Consider the following 8,369-nt stretch of genomic DNA (forward strand, 5'->3'; position numbering starts at 1 on the left):
ACGTAGTAGTGAGGAAGGTGAGCTGTTAGCATGTAGAAAGGCTGTTGAATTTGCTATTGATGCAGGTTTTTCCATGTTGGTTATTGAAGGAGACAATGTTAACGTAATAAAAGCTATTTCATTGCAAGAAGCCAACATATCTCTGCTGGGGAATATCGTGGAAGATATTAAACATCTCATTAGGGGTTTACAGTGGGTATCTATTTCTCACATAAGGCGTAGCGGCAATAAGGTGGCTCATGTGTTAGCGCAACATGCTAGAACTATCATTGAGGATTTGTATTGGATAAAAGATTACCTTCCTCCCGTCATTGAACAGTTGTATCAAGATGCTTGCCTTTTATAAATGAATGAATGAAGTTTCCCTTTCAAAAAAACAAAAAAAAAAAATAGTGTGCTTTTCAATCTTTTGAAAATGAGATTATTTTTTTTTAAAAGGCTGTATAAATGTTTTATATAAAAATTATGCTTAAAAAATGTGCGACTTAAAAACAGCTTATTATTATCAAGGACATGGCTTATGTCCAGTAGAAATTTTCATTAAACACATCCAGATTTGGACACGTGTCCACAATCTAATATGTCCAGTAGAAACTTCCAATGACAAAAGCCGGACCCTATTATCAAAAGGGTGGGAATAACAAACTAATGACAAGCTGATTGGTTGAAATGTGATTGAAGTAGTAGTTATTTATTAGGTAAACCTCACGGGAAGCCCAATAATGTGAGTGAACAAAGGAGAGAGAGAAGGGTTAGTTTTTTTAAGACTTTTAATTAATTAATAATTTAGCCCACTTGTAATGGCTGGCTGACTCTGAAAATTGAAAATGGTAGGTGGGGACATACTAAAGGGGACAATGGTTGACAGCTGAGAGGAACTTTTGACAGCTGAGGACATTTTTGCGTAGGCAGTTATTGAGTGGAGTGAGGCCTTCCCATTCCCAAGACGCGGCATCCATGTAACAGATTTCCATTAATAACCCCTAAATATCTTTTTTTTCTTTTCTCTTCTTGGAAAATGAATGATTATTAAAATCTTCCTTTCTGATTTGTAATTACAAAACTAATAAACTATCCATTATTATCTATATACATACATTAATATATATAACCGAAATCTCTAAATTTCCCCACAAATTTTCATGTCAGTACAATATTAAAAAAAAGTAATAAAATATGCTCTATCTTTCCCTTTCACGATGCTCTGTCTCTTAATGCTCTACCTTTCCCTTTCATGATGCTCTGCCATCTCTTCCTTGCCTTCCTCTATTAGCTCCTCCTCGATCAGACCCACGGCAAATCAACAACAAAGCATCACATTGCATCAAAAGACCCACATATACAAAAGCTTTGAAAAACCCGACTTTTTTCTGTCTAATGTCTCTTATGCTCTTTGATAACTTCTTAACTCTTCGACAACTTCAGAAGCTAGAAATACTTCCTTAGAATTATCCCAAATCTGCCAATCTGATACTTCTCTTTTTGTATCTTGATCTTTTCTCTTCTTCTCCTTTGTTTCTTGTGAGCTTTGCAATACAATTTTTTCATCGTGGTATCTACGTGTTCCTTTACTCTCGTTCTTCTTTGTTTTTTCTATCAGATCTTTCTCTGTTGGTTATTGCTTCTCTCTATTGGTTTTTGAGTTTTGCTTTGAGTTATCAAGTTATGAATGATGAAAGGTAAAAAGAGCCAACTGCCGAGACTTTTATTTTGTAAATTTTGAAATGTAAGTACATATTGGAAGAGAACATGTGGAGGAGATAATATGAAGATTAAGAAAATAATTAAAACCTAAAAGCAACAGAGGATGAGTGGAAGTGAAAAAACGTTAGTTATAAAATAAAAAAAAAAATTGTTGTCAAATGTTAGGTACTTCGGTACTTGAGATGAGATATGTGTAACAAAAATATTGTTAGAGATATTACAAATTGGGTTTTACTAAAGTATACATTTAGGGTATATATTAGTAAACCATTTTAGAAAAAAAATTTGGCGAAAAATTAAGTAGCTTGAAGAAGTTGAGAAAAGAGAAGAGCCTAAGAAAGGGAGGAAATACATTCTTGAAAAGTATTGGATAAAGCTTGAAGGTGTAAGCACAATTGTATATTTATTCTATTTACTGGGTCTTTTGTAATACTTATTAAACCAAATGTAAGAGCACATTATGATTATAGTAATATATTATTACTTCATAATATTTGTATTTATCTCATTTTTAATATTATTTCATAATATTATATGTTTCATCTTATATTAGAGCCAATTTAGTTTTCAATAATTGAAATTTGAAAAATGTTTAAACCTGAACATGTAAACATTTGATTTAATTTAAAACAATCCCGTGCATCACATGGGTTAGCGACTACTCTCTCTCTCTCTCTCTCTCTCTCTCTCTCTCTCTCTCTCTCTCTCTCTCTATATATATATATATATATATAACCAAAACTTTTGAAACTCCCACAAATTTCCACGTCAACACAATATTTTAAAAGAAAACATAAAACAAAAAAACATAATAAAAGTTTTCTAAAACCCGATGCTCTGCCTTTCCTTTGCGCGATGCTCTGCCATCTCTTTCCTGCCTTCCTCTACCAACTCCTCCTCAATCAGACCCACGACAAACCAACAACAAGCATTGCATCTAAAGATCCACAGACACAAAAGCTTTGAAAAACCCGACTTTTTTTTGTCCAACGTCTCTTATGCTCTTTGATAACTTCTTAACTCTTCGACAACTTCAGAATCCATAAATACTTCCTTAGAATTATCCCAAATCTGCCAATCTGATGCATCTCTTTTTGTATCTTGGTCTCTCCTCTTCTTCTCCTTTGTTTCTTGTGAGCTTTGCAATACAATTTTTTCATCGTGGTCTCTGCGTGTTCCTCTACTCTTGGTCTTCTTTGTTTTTTCTATCAGATCTTTCTCTGTTGGTTACCACTTCTCTCTATTGGTTTTTGAGTTTTGCTTTGGGTTATCAAGTTATGAATGACGAAAGGTAAAAAGAGCCAACTACCAAGACTTTTATTTTGTAAATTTTGAAATGTAAGTACATATTGGAAGAGAACATGTGGAGGAGATAATATGAAGATTAAGAAAATAAATAAAACCTAAAAGCAACAGAGAATGAGTGGAGGTGAAAAAATGTTAGTTATAAAAAATGAAAAAAAAAAAATTTGTTGTCAAATGTTAGGTACTTCGGTACTTGAGATGAGATATGTGTAACAAAAACATTGTTAGAGATATTACAAATTGGGTTTTACTAAATTATGCTTTTAGGGTATATATTAATAAACCATTTTAGAAATTTTTTTACGAAAAAATGAAAAAGTTACAAACTTTTTTGACTGTTTTTTCAATTTTCAATAAAAAGTTTCCAAAAAAAGATTATTAATATGTGCACTAAAGACATACATTAACCGGACCTTTACAAGTTTTACTATATAGCTATTATAAATGGGCGTCACTAATCACAAAAATAATAATTTTATCTTTATTAATTATTAATATTTACCACTTACATTAATTTTCATATTAATTTGTAAATAATAATTTTATTTATTATTTACATTAATTTGTAAATAATAATATTTACCAATTACATTAATTTTTGTATTAAGATGATACATTCTTAGATTTGAAATATATTGGTTTGTGGTATTGATTTAACCAATGATTTTGCTCAATATATGATTGAATGAGTATGGAGTTAATTATATTTGTGTAATTAATTGTATTGGAGTGTACTTATATCAGTTATATATTTTTTAAATATAATCTCAAGCTCTTGGTTATCACAATAACTCAGTCCGTGTGATAGATTTTATTACTTTGTAAGTGATAGATTGTATTGGTTTGGTATATAAATTATACCATTATATTGATTTTTTCTTTTTCATATTAGGGAAGTTATCAATAGTCTTCCCATGCATCGCACAGGTTAGCGTCTAGTTATTATTATTATTATTATTATTATTATTATTATTATTATTATTATTATTATTATTATTATTATGACTGGGGGAGGGGTCATTCATTGCTCATAAAGTAATTGGCAAAATGAAAAAAGAAAAAGAAAAAGTGAGTGAGCAGCTTGACCACTTCTTTCTTTAATATGTTAGGTTATCTTAAACAAACTCATTTTTAAAGAGCTAAAAAAATAAACTTTACCAAACAAGTTAGGGACCTATCATCCATGCGATTCCAATATTAATTAGCAAATTAAAATTTAGGATTGCTCCAAATATTTTGGATTTTATTAAGATACTACCAAATCATATGCATCTTTTTCTTTTTGTTTTCAATTCAAATTTAATATTCCATCCTGATGATAAACCAATAATTGGATCATCTCTAATTCGTCCATAGTGTCGTCCAAGTCTAAGAAGGTTATCCCAATATAAGAAGGTTGTCCAGTATAAGAAGGTTGTCCGAGGGTAAGAAGGTCATCCATCATGAAAGTAGCTGGACAACCTCTCAACACTTAGAATTTTTAGAATGGATTTATGTTCAAAAACTTATAATTCAGGCCACGTTCTACTATTTTGAAGTATGAGCAAAACCGTTGTTTATCGCTATTACTTCCCACTAAGTTGTTGACTTCTAATGGCAGTTGTAGAAGATAAGATTGAACCTTCTAACTTCTATAGCAGTTGTGGAAGTTAATCTAAACCTTTTAACTTCCATACACATCGAGGAAGTTACTAAACAAGTAACCACTCCAAAACTTACTATATAAGGACTCATCCACATCAAATGAAAGTAAGTTTCCACTACTCCTAAAGTTGGAATTCTTGAGTTCTAAAGGGAAAACTAACTTAAGTATCGGAGGATTCTTGACTAGTTCACCCTGGTCACCTTTGATCTTGTGTTTTTCTTTTCAGGCCTTCCAAGCAACTACTAGCCCATTGATGCTCGAAGCATTCAGTCTACTGATTTTCTATGTATCATCACATCCCGTTCCACATATTCTTAACTTTGACATTTTATTTGAATTTAAGTCACTAAAACCTTTTTCCCTCAAATAATTTACTGGAGGGAGAAAAATAAAGGAAAAAATTTAGCTACAAAATTGGCTGTAACTTTAAGTTACAATCTTACTCAATATCTTTTTATTGGAGATGAATTTTGATAAATCCACCATTAGATTGCATCTTCTTCTTATATCCCCTACAATTGCAAAATTTTTTGAAGATTAAAGATTAATAACTATGCTATCAATAAATTGTTTAAATTTCAAGTTTTTGTAGTTTATAATTATGCATAAAATATAACTTATAGATCATATAGTAAAGAATGTCTGATTAATACAAATTTGACATGTGTATTGAAAGCATAAAAAACATGCAATTTAACCAGAGAATGTAACGTCATGAATGATGCATGGAAGGACAAGCTTAGAGTCTAGAAGTTAGAGAAGGAGAAAATGTTGAGCGCAAGAATCACTCAAGGGGTACCACTTCACGTAGAGTGCCACACTTGGAAAATGAGATGGATCAAATGAGGAGAGCCATGGAAGAGATGATGGAGAATATGAGAAGGATGAATCACATAGATGATTTAGTTCATCGAACTGATTCCCCTTTCATAACTTCCATTAATAGTCATCCTCTACCTTCCAAGTTTATGATGCCTTCGTTGGATTCGCTGTGTTGTCTTTGTGTTTGCATCTCTCTTCCCTTAATCTTTGTCTTTTAATTACTGTTGTGGTTGTGATTAATTTTTTTTTTTTTTGAGAAGCAGGTTGTGATTAATTTTGGTTTAGATTGTTTTACCAATTCTGTTTTAGCATATTTTCATATTCCGCACATACATTGTTTGATTATAAGCTTGTGTTGGTAATTTGTAAATTGGGGGTTTAAACGTTCATAGGTGTTTTACACACTATTTGAACTTTCAATTATATTATATAAATGAATCTTTTAAACACCAATCAAAATTAATGTAAGATAATCTTATGCATGAATGTACATGATTGTCCATAGTCTTTAGATCGATTACAATTGTCCTCTCCATTGATAATGAATATGATGGAACAATAAAAATTATTTTATTGTTGGTACTACCCAATGTGACGATGGAATTATCAAATATGAGAAAAAAGAATTAAAGTACCACCGAATGTGAGAAAGTACGGTCAAATGCTATGTTAGTATTGCCTAATGTGGCAATAAAACCATTAAATATGAAAAAAAAAAAAAAAAAGGGAACCATTAAATGTGATAAAAATACGGTCACGTGTGATTTTGGTACTACCCAGTATGACAATGAAATTGTTGAATGTGAGAAAAAAAAATTAAAGTACCATCAAATGTGAGGAAAGTACAGTCAAATTTGATGCTGGTACTACCTTATGTGACAATGGAACCCTCAAATGTGAGAAAAAAAAAAAAGTGAACCACCAAGTATAACAAAATTACAGCTACATGTGATGTTGTTACCATTAAATGTGAGAAAAAAAATAATTAAAGCACTATTGGATGTGAGAAAAGTACGGTCAAATGTGATATTAATACTACCTAATGTGACAATGAAACCATCAAATGTGAGAACAAAAAATGGAACCACCGAATGTGACAAAAGTATAGTCACATGTGATGTTGGTATTGTAAAATGTGAGGATGATACCGTCATATGTGAAAAAAAAAGGGTACTATTGAATGTGGCAAAAGTACAATCATATGTGATGTTGGTACTGCCTAATGCGACAATGAAACTATCAAATGCGAGAAAATTATTCATTTGTATTTGATCCCATTCAACTTATTTTTTGAAAATTATTCATTTGTATTTGATCCCATTCAACTTATTTTTTGAATTTTTAGGGATAAGGACACAACCCAATTTGTATTTGATCCCATTCAACTTATTTTTCAAGCATCCAACCTCTATGAATAGGGGAAAAACATCAGAAATTGAGGCCCTTCTTTTTCTAACTTCTTTGCTTCCCTTACGTTAAAGGCGTTCTGAAAACCTTGGCTTTAAGAATTTCTTTTCCGTAAGTGAACATGTATTAGATCTCAAAGAGGTTGAACTTCTTTGATTTCTAAAATATTATTTCATTGAAGGTTATATTCATGCAAGTATGTCTTTAATCTAATCCTTTTGTTTATTCTTTTCTTTCCTATCTGATATGTATGTTTTGTTCATTGCATATTTTCATGGATGTATGTTTGGTTTAATTTGTTGTTTAGTAGTTGATTAACATGCCTAAATTTAAGATTTGATTCTGTAAGGACTCAATTTGTAACGACCCAAAATGATATTGGGTTCGCACGTAAAAAGGCCCAAATAATATCATTTGTAGAGCGTGGGTTTGAAAGGTTAGGCCTTGATCACCAGACAATGGTTAGTCGTGGTGTTTATACAGAATTAAACCGTGTTTGCTCGAGGAGTCTTTCTCCTTGAGGCGGTCTGGGAGGCTCTGGTTCTTGGTCTTTTTTTCCTAGCCTCTTTCCCGGATTGCTTGTTTCCCCTTTTATATTAGCTTGTATCCCTTATCCAACGTCCACGTGTAGGTTCGACTTTCCAGGACTGATACTTGTCCCATCAGCCCATACCCAAAGTGGTTGGGGGTGGTTGTAAAAGCTGAAGAGCATGGTTCTGTTAGGTGCAGAGTATTCAATGGCAGTAATGACAGCTTTCCCTTTGTCCTTGGTCGTCATACTGTCCAGCGGTCCTTTCTCTATCAACATAGATATTTTAGGTTTTTCCCAAAACTGTTCCTATACCGCTCTTGCCCTTTCTTTCAAGAGTACCTTAAGAATGCCGAGGACAGAATCATCATCGGCTATATCTCAAGATTACTTGGACTTTTATTATACGTCCTCGGCTATATCCTTCCTCGGCTCGGGTCTTGGGCCCCAATGTGAAAATGGGCCAGGGCCACAAATTATTGGGCCCCATAATAGCCCCTCAAAATCCTGCTGTCCGACCTCTTGGTCGGAGATGAGGGTTTTGGTGATGCCAAGCCTTTATTACGGTTCGTTTAGCTCTGCCCTTCATTAATGTTGGTGTCTCTTCATCTGCTTAGGAAATGCGCCGGGTTACGAGACATTCTTCTAGATTTACACACAATGTGCTCCTGCCGTTTTAGTGTACGAAGCGCGTCTTTAATAAATTTCCTTTATGAGGCCAATCAAATCTGACAGTTATAGATGACATTGGGGAGTTGAACAGACACTATATCGTTTGCAGCTCTTCTTGGAAATCTGTACGGATTAAATGCCACTGAACTTACCTTCCATATAAGAAGCCAGATGAGAGGGTACTTCCTTTGCATAAAGACCCTTTAACTTTTCTAAAGCCTTAAACCTCAAGCTGCGCTCAAAGTTTTCCTTATCAGCACAGTCAAATCTTATAGTGTGATATGT

The sequence above is a fragment of the Quercus lobata genome, chromosome 1 (assembly GCF_001633185.2).
Source record: "Quercus lobata isolate SW786 chromosome 1, ValleyOak3.0 Primary Assembly, whole genome shotgun sequence".
In the NCBI taxonomy this organism is placed as follows: domain Eukaryota; kingdom Viridiplantae; phylum Streptophyta; class Magnoliopsida; order Fagales; family Fagaceae; genus Quercus; species Quercus lobata.